Raw genomic sequence first — 15,139 nt, forward strand, 5'->3', positions numbered from 1 at the left:
ACTATAAATACAAATGGATTAAAATACTCTGACCAAGAGTTTATACTTTAAATAATAAAATATTTAATTAAGTATATGTGCCTGCATTCATACTAAAATCAGTGTCACTGGGACAGTACAAAAGAATTACAATTGTTGGGCAACACAGGTGGACTTAGAGACATATGGTCAAAACTGGGAAGATATAGCCTGATCAACTGTATTATTCGAGGGTTTACTAGCATGTGCCTAAGTGTAGTTGTGTGGTTGCAACAAGTCTAAAATCTTACCAACAATACCACAATGAGAATAGTAGAACATAACATTAAACTTAAAATACTATAGGAGTATTTGGTGTGACTATAAGTACTTTATACTTGAGAACTAAAACGGGATCTTCATTACTAAGTTGATAGTTGCTAAGTGGATACACTAAAGTTATATGTAACTAGGATGTTATAGACTTAGAGTCTGTGAAAATTTTGTTTTACCCCTATTCTTTGTGAATTTGGAGTTAAGGTCACTTATTCGAAGGTCTATCCTGTTTCGATTACATATAACTGGTATGCACTTCACAAATAGTAATGTAACTAATGAAGATTTTCTAAATAATTATCTAGATAGTTCGTCTAATAATTATTTTCTTACCCCAATTCTCGTGTACATAACATGGCTGGACTCCATCCCCACGGCAACCAGTACCTTCCGAACGAAGTCATTGCTGGATGGTTTGGAGAAGAACCAGAGAATGATCATCCTATCCCTTTGAATGATCACCATGATGAAGACCTTTCGGACGGTGCTAACTCCGAACCAGAGGTTGAGAACCTACCCCAGGCAGCTCCCTTTCAAATTCCTAACCCTCGTCCGACTTTTCATGGCCCGACGCCTGAGTGGGTGGAATGCTTGGAAACATGGAGCCAAGGACAAGATCAGCCGATGCCATTTAATGGTGACCGAAGCTTTTATGACCTGAGCAATGGGGGCTCAGCAGACAGAATCTTGCCAATCTTGGTCCGTGGAGTGGCTCGAAATGAGATTCAAGGTAGGACAGCCCTACATTAGATCACAGAAGTTGTCGCCGATGAGAGAATGCATACCCTCCGCACCATACGTCTAGAAGATGCTCGTGAGAGATCTGAGAGAAACCATGAAACCTTGTTGCAAGCACTAGCTAATCACGAGCCGAAGTCATAGAACTCCGCGTACGCCAGAGGGTGTACGAAAGACACCTGCTTGATATGGAATGCCAACTGGCTGAACTGAGAGTTCACCAGAGGGATGACCGTCGCCAGTAGTAAATGCTTTACTTTATTTTCCTTGTTAAAATGAATCGTTTTTCTGTTTGTGCCCGATGTGGCATTTTTTATGAAACTATTTTGTACTGTATCTACTTTTGGTTAGGTCTTTATGCTGTCAAGAACTATCTTCTCTGGATATGATGTAAGACCTTTTACAAGTTCATTTTCCCAAACTTTTACGTCATGAATATCAAAGATTTTGACAGTCGGCTAACTTCTGTGTCATTCTTTATTCAAGTACTCTCATCATACTTTCATTGGAGTCTATCTGAAACATGCTTTAGTAAAGTCATTGGACTATAGTAAGCTAGCTCCGGAGACATTTCCAAGTCTCTTTTAAGTGGTTGGATCATGTTATTCACCAACCAATGATACCTCGGCTTGAACGACAAACGTCTTGAGACCATTCTACAAACTTACTTCCACTCATTACCAGGACTGCATCATAGGGATGTAGGTCAACCCTTCATAAACACACTTCCACTCAGTACTAGGACCGCATCATAGGGATGTAGGTCAAACCTTCGCGAACATACTTCCAATCCGTACTAGGATTGCATCGTAGGGATGTAGGTCAAACTTTCGATAACATACTCTTACTCTTTACTTGAACAATCGAAGTAGATCTAGGGTCAACCAGAATCGATCACAAAATCCTTATCTTTATGTTACAGAATCATGTCGTCATCTGGAAACAATCAGTCGAGCAACGAAACCCCTGCCTTTCCTATGGACACCGCTACCTTCCAAACCGCAGTTACAACTGCCGTGATGGCTGCCGTAACCGCTGTCCTTGCACATCGTAGCGCTATCAGCACAATCAATGCTGATAATGGGGTTGAAGATTTCGATCGTAGTATCCATCTAGTAAGTCATCAAATGGTAACAGTCGCAGGCTCGCAAAGCCGAAAAGCAGAGAACAAGAAACAAAAGCGCCAAGCCCAAAAAGAATGCAAGAAATCCCAAAAGTTGACCATACAACAACAACAAGTGGAAACCCCTACCATCCCCGTACCGAGCAGGCCATACGAGGGAAAACTCCCGAAGTGTGATAAGTGTAGTTTCCATCATCATGGGGCTTGCCATGAGATGCAATGTTGCAATTTCCTAAAAATAGGGCACCATGCTCGTAGCTGTGGAGCACCGGTACGACCCATCACTCAAGCCCCTGACATCAGAGTCAACGAGGCTTACGATGGTGGTGTTAAAACTAGACCCTATGAAAGGAAAATTTCAAAGTGGATGAACAAGGAGAACACTCGTGTCCACGTCACTCTAGCTCGACACATCACTTCCATCACCAATGTTGGTGCTGTCCAGATATGTCACCAATGCGATGAGATAGGGCACTTCAAGAAGGATTGTCCTATAACAAAGAACTTTGGCGCAGACGGGAAGATTCTCAGGATCACAGCTGCAGGAGAACCTGCTCCGGAACCCCGTTAATGTAATTAAGGCGTTTCTTTGTAACAGACTTATAGACCATCCAAAACTAGTGCAACGAGAGTCTTTCCTTTTGAGAGATCCTGTCGGTATAGGGATGCTCGTGCTGCGTATACTTGTCTTTTGTAGTATACCTCATTCGCAGCAATGGTCTTGTAGTAAGTCTAAAGTACTGTAACTCTGTTGATGGTTGCACGGTTGTGTTTGTCTGTAACGCCTTATGTTCAAATCTAATGTCTTTAATTTTCCTTATGATTCCGACATTATCATACAACTAGATTCAATTTGATCTGCACCATACCAGCTTCATACGTACATCTCTTTCTTCGAAATCGCCTTTCCAGCAAAGCCGTCATATCAAAACACCAAAGTACTCGTGCATAGAGTACCTCACATCTCTTATCCTTTCTGAAGAAAACTCAGCAGACCTCTCTGAAGTACCACTCATACAGTACGTCAAGTTCCATCCAAAGATTCATACGGTTGATCTATCACTGAAGAATGTATACATAAGGGTGATATATAATCAAGGTTCTACAGGTTTAGAATTGATGATTTCGCTTTCACTTCCTTTCCTCATTGGGATGTGAAAGTAAAGATGAATCAGTTATTCGACTATCTTTTCAATCTTAATTATATACGACTCGTATACGCGAGATTGTGATCGTTGAACCATGTATGAATTCTAATATGAACTTCAAGACGGAGACTGCCCAAGACTACGAGTAATCGCATCTTCATGTGAACAAACTTAGAACCCAGTATGACTCCTGTAAATAGATCGCCCTATAGTCTAAAACACCTACTGAGATACAAGAATAGCCCAGACAACTTAGCGAACTATACAGAAACAGAATTGAAAGACTAGGCTTCTCACCTTGGAGAACTCTGGTCTTATTCTTCTAGAGGTTGACGGATTGCATCATATGTACCTCGGCTATCGAGGACTCCGTCAATATTTCCATTAGAAATCATTATCTTTGCCTCGCATAGATGAATTGGTTGAGCAAACGCAAAGAAAGAATTACTTTCAGAAATGGACCTGAAATCCGAATATCACAAGTTCGAGTGTTAAGGGAAGGATGTCTTGAAGACTACCTTCCGAACTCAATGCGGACACTTCGAGTCCGTAGTGATACTCCTCGGATAGGACCAATACGCCCGAAGCATTCATGAGTTTAATGAATAGGTTACGTCTTTCTTACTTGGATCAGTTCGTCATTCTCGATGTAACGACTTACTTATCTACCCTCGTAGTAAGAAGGAACCCGCAGAAACATTACCCTCAGAGAAACTTTTCGCAAAGTTCTCTGAACACGAGTTTTGGAATTGAAGAGTCAAATTCCAAAGGCACACTATTAGTGATGTGGAAATCCTTGAGTACTCTTTCAATTTGTCAAAACCGTTGAGAATTTGACGACACTAGAGACGCCGACAGAAATTCGCCAAATTCTAGGTCTTGCAGACCTACTATCGTAGTCCATTCAGAACTCCTCACGAATTACAGAAACCCTTACGAATTTGACCCAGCAGAGGGTGGCCCTTGACTGGGAAGATAAGCAAGAAAAAGAAACCTTGGAAATTCCAAGTGGGAGACCAAATTCTTTAGGAAGTCTCACTCTGGGAATGGCTTAATACGCTTCGTAATGCGTGGACAACTAAATCCAAGATAGTTAGGACCTCCGAGATTCTTACCAGAATCGGTCCTGTATCTCACAAACTAGACCTACTTCGCGAGTGTAGTAACGTACATTTTACCCTTCGCGTCTCGATCTTGAAACCGTACCATTCCGTTAGGACTCTCGTAAGTCCACTCAACGAGATCGAAATTCACGAGATCCACGCCTTCGTATTAGAACCGTAGTGACCCTCGACCGAGAGGTCAAGCGGACGAAGCCGTGCCGCCTCCCTATAGTGATGGTTCGTTGGGATACCAACCCAGGACCCGAATTCACTTAGGAGCGTGAGAACCAATCGATTAGGAAGTTCCCCACCTCATGACTCGATCAGTCATACCTACTTCCTTACCTAAATTCTAATTTCGAGACGAAATTCCCTTTAACAGGGGGATGATGTGACAACCCGAAATTTCCATTCTGTATAACATATCAAGGCAATAGAAGTTAGAACAGTTGCAGTAAATTTCCAGACTTTTGTTATAAGTTTGAGTATTTCAGGATTTACACTTGAAGAGATATCAGGAGAGAGGATGCACTAGGGTATTGTGCAACTCTGTTATTCCAAAACTCATTGATATTAGAATTCAATGCCTGAATAAAATTATTTTCTGCCAAAAACCCCAGGAGTATATATATGATTCTGAGCCATAATTATTCATTAGTTACATTTCCAACTAGAGAAAAGCCGAATTCTCTCTCAAGGATCTTCGGACTTTCGTCCCAGAAAGTGAGTACTTCTATCTAGTTGTATTATAGAGCTTCTTATGTGCTTAATACACTAGAAATCATAGGAAACTATCAAGATTAAAGAGTTTACAACCAAAAAACATCTTGGACCGTAAACCCTTCTTTAAGGGGCAAAGAGTGCCCTAGTCCCTTCCTCTTGCAATGCAACTAGTTTAGACTTGTACCCTAATGTGTTTAGGACTAGAAAATACCCCTAGAACACCAAGAGTAAGGTGTTTATGGCCCAAGGAGTTCTTGGACCATGAACTCCAAACAAAAGGACCGAAGTGTGCTTTAAACTCTCCTAAAGCCTTGGACACTAGCCTAGATTAGTTCTTAGTTAAATTAGGTACTTGAAATCACCAAAAACACCCTTCCAAGGGAGATTACGGCCGTAATCTCCAAGGGGTTTGGTCCCAGGGCCGTGAACTCCTCAAAGGAGTTAAAGGATGCCCTAAACTCTTCCAAAGACCTTGCCATTAAGTAGAAATGCATCTTAGGGTCTTGTAAAGCCTCAAAACATCAAATGACCAAGTAAGTATGAGCTTACGGCCGTAAACTCATGATTTTACGACCGTAAACTCATTTGTTGGTGACATTAGGGCCGTGAACTCCATTAGGGAGTTTTCCTTGAACCCTACACACAATAGCTTTTCCCTACAACACTTAGATGCAATCCTAGAGACTAATAACACTTGTTAAAGGTGTTTAGCATGTCCTAGGGTGTCTTGAATTTGTTTATTAGTTGTATATAGACTAATTTGTTACATATATGTGATATTATATGTTAACTAGGATCATAGAGTGTGTTCAAGACTTCACTTGACACCTAGCAGTCCTACATCTTCAGTTCATCCGTACCACTCACTACAGGTGAGTTCATACCCCTTAATCAATATTTTAAGTGTTCTTAAATGTTTTATGGGGGGATACAAGTAGAATCATGCTAGTTATTATATCAATCACATGTGATTAATAAGCAGCATTCAAATGATTTACTACTCATTAGCCGTTTTACCAAGCAGTTTACTTCAAATGATTTTCATAAAAGTGTTATATGTTTAAAACTCCTTATTAAATTGTTCATTTTACACTGTATGTTCCTTTTCAAACTCATTTACAATTGTGTTTCAAACAAATGATTCATTGTACTTAAAACTGTTTTGTCAGACAAATACTCTCAACCCGTTTTGTAGATTGACATCAAGTCGATCTTGTCTTAGATAGTAATCATGTTCAAAGGTTTTACTAAACTTATTTTAGATGTTTATATTATCAATTGCATGCCTATGTATGTATAGTTATATAAGCAATGTTTAAAAGGCTTAGGAAGGCCTGCCCGCCCTATTTCCTTTTCGCTGTTGAGATGTGGTCTGGTGGGGTATCGGGTATCCGTCCGAAGGTCGTTTAAATATTATTTATATATCATGTGTACATATATAGTCATAAAGGTTCTTCCAGTTCATTCAATACCATTGGGTAGCAAGGGTATACGTCCATGTTCATACGTACCAGTTACATTACTAGTAAGCTACTATAGAGGTAGTTCAGGAAGATACTAGAACAATTACTAGAACACGATATCATACAATGAGTCAGTTCATTCATGAGTCAATACTTGCTAGATAGAGAGAGAACACATGTTACAGCTAGTACACACAGTACATTACTATACATGCTAGATAGAGAGAGAACACACGTTACAACTAGCACACGCAGAGCATTTCAGTACACTACTATACTCTTACATAGATATGTTTACATGATTACATTTACATGAGTACATTTACATGATTACATTTACATGAGTACATTTACATGAGTACATTTACATGATTACATTTACATGAGTATATTTACATAAACACGCTTACATGAGTACGTTTACATAGATCATATATGATGAGTTATTATTACATTTTATATGTATACATTATGTTATATAATCCTCATTCTTATCTTTACCTTGTGATGCAATCACATAATCGATGAGATAGATTGGATTTAATATCCTAGTACCAAAGGATACGTTGCAAGATTAACTATTCCTAGAATCTCTGTTAGCTACAGAGGTAAAAGCACATCCACGGATGTCAACGGTTGATACCATTACAGGTATACTTTAAGGGACTAACTATTCCTATACCCAGCTGTTAGCAACAGAGGTAAATGTACATCTACAGATGTCTTCAGTTAACACTGTTAGTACCCTAGTACCAAAGGGTAATACTTAGGTTATTTATATTATTACCTTTATCTTGTGACTCATTCACATAACCGATGAGGTGAATTATATTTGAGTACCCTAGTACCAAAGGGTAATACTTAGGTTATTTATATTATTACCTTTATCTTGTGACTCGTTCACATAACCGATGAGGTGAATTATATTTGAGTACCCTAGTACCAAAGGGTAATACTTAGGTTATTTATATTATTACCTTTATCTTGTGACTCATTCACATAATCGATGAGGTGAATTATATTTGAGTACCCTAGTACCAAAGGGTAATACTTAGGTTATTTATATTATTACCTTTATCTTGTGACTCATTCACATAACCGATGAGGTGAATTATATTTGAGTATCTTAGTACCAAAGGATACAATTCCTTATAATAATAATAGTAGTAGCACAGTCGGGTCTTGGTAGAAGGCTACATTCAGAACAGTTAGGTCTTGGTAGAAGACTCCCTTTTATAATAGTAGGAATCATAGGGATTTCTAGGGTTTTTGAAACGTTTACCGTTGTTCTACAAACATTTTCATACTTATACGAGCTTTCTTTCAAAACAATTTCAAGTCTTTCATTACAAGTTTTACAAATTAAGACACATTAATACTTATGATCTCACCAGCTTTAGAGTTGATACTCCCTTTCAAAATAACTTGTATCCTCAGGTCAACGATAGACAGGTACCGATGCAAGGTTTAGAGAAGATGGTGCTCGTTCAAGACTCATCTTTCATTTTGATTCATACTTTAGTGTCTATTATAATTCGACAGAACACACTTGTATTAAAATTATATTATTAATTCAATGGATGATGTTGTTGCTTGTTTACTACTTTTCATTGGTGTGATACTATACATGACGTCCTCCGCCCCAGAACGTTTCCGCCGTTCATGGTTTTGGGGTGTGACATGTTGTAACACCCACAAATTCATGCTAAACATAATAAGTAATAAGTATTAAAAGTAAAAATCCTTGAATAGGATAATCTTTAGTCGTGCGCATTGCAGACTATATAATACAAGTTTCGTATTAAGGAAAAATAGGAAAAATAGGAAAAATCAGCCGACTATATATATATATATATCCAGATACCGAAAATATAAATTTCGTAGAAATGTGACTCCGTATGAAATAGATATGATTTTTATAAGATATTGAAGTCAGCTACACATAAAGAATGTTTGACGTAAAAAGCTACGAAGAGAATGGTTGACTTTTAACTAAATCCATCAAAAGGAAAATCTTTATACTCTACTAAGATAGGAATTTTGGGAAAACAAATGCAAAAAACGGAGTGCGTACAAAAGAGTTGTGATTTCAGCAAAATCATTTAATCATATAAAAATAGGGACGGAAATTAAAGTCAGAATAGCTGATGGAGTCTAAACGAAAGTTGTAGATCTCGTCAAGAGCTTTCCGGGGATATAAAGAACGTAAAAAACGGAGCTCGTATGAATAAGTTACTGGATTTATAAAATCTGCATTTTGCGAGTCGCACGAGGCGCGTCGGGTGCGCAACGTGTGATTCTAGAAGATGAAAACATGGACCACAGAGCAACTGAAACGTGGCACGAAATGAATGCGGAGACGTCGCCTTAAAATAGACGACATGCACACCATTTTCATGTCGTGCGCCCCAAAATTCGGCTATAAATAGGAGGTCAAGCCTCATTCTTTCTCCCACAACTTCCCAAACACTCTCTCTTGATTTCTTTCAATTATAGCCCGTTTTCTCTTAGTTTTAGTCTTTGGCGAAGCCCTACAATGCCTAAAGTAGTAGTAGCTAGTGACTAGAAGCTCTGCCAATGTAAATTCCTAAATTTTTCTAGGAAGAACCTCTGTAAGTTAGCTACACTCTAGTGTTTTCAGTGTAACTTATATTTATAGTCATAAGTCATTATTATGAACCTATAAATAAGATTTATCAGTCATTCCAAGTCACTATACTGATTGTTCTACTTCCTGGAGTGGTGTCTAGAATGGTCACATTGGCTTGGTTGTTGGATTTCAAAAAAGCTATTATGCTGAAAAGATCCTGCCTCCCAACTGTCCTGCCTGGTTAATACTTACCTGATAGATCTTGATGTAGACATTAGGATTAGTGAGGAATCAAGACTATAGTTAGTCACCAGGAGCATTAGACTAAAACTATGTATTAATCATACTTAGGTCACATTAAGGAAACATCAAAGGTGTTGGGGGAAACTCTGCCCAGATCACCAGTCACCCACTTAAGTCAGGTGAGTGCATAGTTACTTTCAACTTACACATATATACAAGTATTGTAAATGCTTAATTGCTACGTACAATGTTTTTGTTGTGTTTAATATATTATTACCTCTCAACTTATCGTCCAACTCATATTTCATCTACCCATGTTTACCCAACATATTATGTATATATAGATACGTATACAGTTTAAATCATATAAAACATGTATAAAATCGTTCATCCAGTATAGATAGCAAGTATACAGATAATATGCACACATAGCACGTAGTTTATATAAAATACTTCGTATCTATGTGTAAGATGAAAGTAACTATGCACTCACCTGTAAAGGTGGTGACTCGGTACTCAGACAACACTTTGTTTACTTAAAACAACTTCCTTGGACAAAACCTAGTATCATTACCACTAGAGTTTATGTGACAACCCGAAATTTCCATTCTGTTCAACATATCAAGTAAATAGAAGTCAGAACAGTACTGCTAATTTTCGAACTTTTTGGATTAAGTTTGAGTATTTTAGGATTAACACTTTAGGAGATATCAAGAGAGAGGATGCCCTAGGGTTTATTGTGCAACAATAAAGTCCCGACACATCATAAAATTGGAGTTTACGGCCTAAACAATGGTGTTTACGGCCGCAAACCCCAAGGAAGGGGGTATATAAGTGACACTTAGTCTTTTAAATCACTTTTCCACCTTTCCAAGAGTAAACCCCCAAACTCTCTCAAGTATCATCCCAGTTTTCTTCGAGATCTTCAACCTAGTAAGTGTTTCTAGCCCTTTCAAGTTAGTATATCACCTAATCTAGTGTTTTAACACACATCCATCCGTGAAAATGTTCCAAAAGGTTGATTCTTCAAGTTTCACCAAGAACACCAAGAACACACACTAGTGTTCTTGGACTTTTGGCTCATTTCAAGCTTCTATATTGTAAGTACTCCTATCCTAGAGTCTTATAAGCTTTTTTACACTTATAAACACCAAGAAAACACCCAAGAAACCAAGGATCAAGGGTGTTTATGGTCCAAGAACATCTTGGGCCGTAAACCCAAATTTTGGTGCCAAAGTGTGCCTTATCCTTTCATAAGCCTTGGAAACTAGCCTAGACTTTTACCTTTAAGTGTTTAGGACTTGAAAACATCAAAATACCATGGTCCATAGGAGTTTACGGCAGCAAACACATGGAGAAATGGTCCATGGGCCGAAAACTCCATTTATGAGTGAATTGTTGCCCTAATCACTTCCTAAGGCTTAGACTTGGAGTTAGGATGCTTCAAAATGACTTCTAGGACTTCAAATCAACAAATGGTCAAAGGATTATGAGCTTACAGCCGTAAACTCAAGGGTTTACGACCGTAAACTCAATGAGTTATGGCCATTAAGGAGTAAACTCATGAAAGGGGTTCTGTTGAACCCTAAACTCAATGGCCTTGTCCTACAACACTTAGATGCACTCCTTAGAACTTATAACACTTATATAAAGTGTTTATCATGTCCTAGGATGTCTTAAATTTGTTAATTAGTTGTTTAAAGACTAATTGGATACACATATGTACTCCTATATGTTAACTAGGATCCTTGTGTGTGTACAAGTCTTCACTTGACACTTAGCATCCTACATCAGTCAATACATCCAAACCATCAACTACAGGTGAGTTCATACCCCTTAATCAATGTTTTAAATATTTTTAAATGCTTTTATGGGGGGGGGGGGGAATACAAGTTAAGTCATGCTAGTTATTATATCAATCGCATGTGATTAATAACCAGCATACCAATGGATTTACTACACTTTTAGTTGTGTTATCAAACAGATTACTTCAGATAGCTTTCTAAAATGTTCTTACTTGTTTAAAACTCTTTATTAAACTATATTATGTTCTGTAAGTTTCCTTTCAAACTCTGTTATACTTTGTTATCAAAAGAATTACTTTCGAAATGCTTTATAAAATGACATCAAGTCATTATTATTTATTTATTGTTCAAAACCCTTAAATGTTTTACAAAACTTCTTTTATACTTTTAAATTGTTAAAATCATGTCTATATATGTATAGTTATATAAGAAATGTTTGAAGGACTTTGGAAGGCTAGCTCGCCTTATTTCCTTTTCCTCGTTGGGATGTGGCTTTAGGGTATCGGTTATCCGTCCGAAGGTCATTCAACTATTAGTTATATATCATGTATACATATATAAACATTAAAGTACCTTCAGTCAGTTCAGTACCTTTGGCTAGCAAAGGTATACCTTAGTTATACTTGTACCTTACTAGTAACTATTATAGGTATAGTTAGGAGATACTACTTACCATTCCAAGTACAAGGAGTACACCAGAGTCAGTTCATTCATGAGTCTATACTAATTGCTATATAAATAGATACACTCACTTGGATACACTTACATGGATACACTTACATGGATACACTTACTTGGATACACTTACATGGATACTTTTACATAGATACCTTGTTAACAGCATGCTTGTATATGTATAGTTATATAAGTAATGTTTAAAGGACTTAGGAAGGCTAGCCCGCTTTATTTCCTTTTCCTCGTTGGGATGTGGTCTGGTGGGTATCGGGTATCCGTCTGAAGGTCATTTACATATTTAGTTATATATCATGTGTACATATACGGACATAATAGTTCTAATCAGTTAGTTCAGTACCTTTGGGTAGCAAAGGTATACGTTTATATATCCCTAGTAAGCTATTATAGGTATAGTTTGGGCTTATATGATTTGGTAATAAATATGGATTTCGACCTAGCGATTCGTTGCGGAAGTCACCTTTAGTTCCAAACGTAGAATAGGGACTACCAATCATATTATTACTTACTTACAGCGGGTCTCGTGAGAAGACTACTTACTTACAGCGGGTCTCGTGAGAAGACTACTTACTTACAGTGGGTCTCGTGAGAAGACTACTTACTTGCTTACTTTCTTTCACTTAAGTCTTGGTAGAAGACTACTTTCAAAACAGTCTAGTTTTTGTAGAAGACTATATTTTTATACTAGTAGAAAATATGGGATTTTCTAGGAAATTCAAACGTTTACACTTTTACTTATAAGACTTTTCATTAATACTTATATAAATAACGACATTAAATACTTATGAATTCACCAGCTTTAAAGCTGATACTCGCTTTCAAAATAACTTGTATTCTCAGGTCACAAATAGACAGGTTTTGATGCAAAGTTTAGAGAAGACGGAGCAGTCAAGACTCGTCTTTATTTTGAGTATTCATTATGTTGTTATTACTATGAAAGAATACACTTGTAAGTAAAATTATACTATTAATGCAATGGATGATGTTGTTGCTTGTTTACTACTTTACATTGTTGTGATACATTACATGACGTCCTCCGCCCCAGAATGTTTCCGCCGTTCCGGTTTTGGGGTGTGACAGTTTAGTCTAATGCTAACCGAGACTAATTAATAGTCTTGCTATTATTACTATTATATAAGTGTTAAAACAATACACTTCACCCATTATGTACAGACAGGAGCCAGACATGGAACACCGGTGAGCAGGATCATTTTGGCATATAGCACTTCTGAAATACAACAACCAAAGAGGCCCTCCAAACCAGATTCCTCGTACTGTGAGTGGTTAAAAAGATATTATAATGACACTTATATAACTCATAATAATAGCCCAAATATTTATTATAAGGTCCTAAGAATATTACTATATTGAAACATAAGCTATATTAAAGATAGGTTAGGCGTAGCTCACTTACAGAGGGTTTTTCTCAAAACTGGGCTCCGCTGGAGCAGCATTCCCGAGCTGAAAGTCTCTTTTCTCAGAGCCTTCGGCCGCTCCAGGGCTTCTGCCTCGTGCTAGGGAGGTTCCCTAGGCTTTTCAGGGTGTTTCGGGGCTAGAGAGAGGTTCTAGAGAGAGAGAGGGAAGTGATGAGAGGTGTGAGGAATGAAGAGGGCCTCACCCCTTATTTATAGGGGTCTAGAGGAAGATTCACGTCATGAATTTCTTGATGTTCACATCGTGAGTGAGCTTGGGCTCCAAGTCTGAGCCAGGTGCTGACACGTTGCATCGCACATAGGGTGGAAATCAGTTGATTTTCAAAAATTCATAACTTTTGCATACGAGCTCTACTTTCGACGCTCTTTATATCCACACGTAGGTAAAAATAATATCTACAACTTTCATTTTGACACCGTTGGCTAATTCTCGACCGATCTTAAATTTAACAGTACGAGGAGATTATACTGTTAAATGTCCGCGTAAAATTCATAACTTATACATGCGGACTCTGTTTTCGTCTGTCTTTTTACTGTTGAGTTCCTATCATTGAGATCTTCAAATCTCATTTAGGTCGCGTAGGCGAAAAACCGCTCGATCTAAAATTCGAGTTTCGGGCCGTGTACTGTTATGCCAAATCTTAAAAAAATCATAACGTCCTCATACGAAGTCAGATTTGGGCGTTCTTTTTTTGTATGTTCTCGGTTTAACGTATACTAAAACTTTTGTTTAGATTTCTAAGGTTAAAAAGTCCTCCATCGTAAATTCACTATTTACGTCTCCCGGTGCCGTGCCGGTTTTGCCGAAAAACTTTGATGGGTCATAACTTCTTCGTTATAACTCAGATTTCGGCATTCTTTATATGTACGGAACCCTTGTAACATATACTACCACTTGGAAAAGATTAATCCTTGTAAATAATCTTCCATCAAAAACTCATTTTTGAAGCTTATTGTCTCTAAATTGACTAGCCCGGATCTGCGGGCGTTACAAAAATCCTTGTTACAAGTCTGATTTAAATGCATCAAACCCTTGCTTAACTTCAAAAAGTTGTTCCTTACTTACTAATACATCCCATAACCTATAATATCATATAATGTTAGTACAAATCTTGAAGCTTTCTTAAGAAACAATATAAAGTATATCATGTCAACACACTAGTCTCGAAGATTTATTAAGATTAAAGGACAAACATCCTTATTCCAAGAAAGGTGTTTGTTTGACATTATGCAAAACCTCTCAATAACGTAGATTCTTATATATTTCAAAAATGAAAGTATTTTTTTGTCCTTGCATCCATTATCACTAAATTGAATCATTTATATATCATATTGTCTACACCTTTACAAGCCCTTCCTTCAACAAAGAATGCCCTACTCTAAGTGTTTGGTTCCATTTGAACAAGGTAGTCATATATATTGTTATTCATACCCTATAGTTCCTCCATTGCCCCCAATAAAACCTACCTCGATGCATAACATGGATGGTAAAACAATCTTTTATAATCCACACCATTATATCCCTTTTCAAAATTTGCAAACACATATCTTGCACATTGCATGTGCTTCATTCTAGGAAAAATAGCATATACAACATCCACTAACCCTTAAAACTATTAAAACATATTAAAATGCATTAATAGATAATTATGTACAAAACAAACTAAAATAAATTAACATTAATGCTACTTTATGTTGGCCATAATGATGGTCAGTCCTTCACCATGTAGTACACCAATGTTATCTACTAGCATATCCAAAAACTACTGCCAGTTTGACATGT

The sequence above is a fragment of the Lactuca serriola genome, chromosome 4 (assembly GCF_051521515.1).
Source record: "Lactuca serriola cultivar US96UC23 chromosome 4, Lser_US96UC23_V15, whole genome shotgun sequence".
Lineage (NCBI taxonomy): Eukaryota > Viridiplantae > Streptophyta > Magnoliopsida > Asterales > Asteraceae > Lactuca > Lactuca serriola.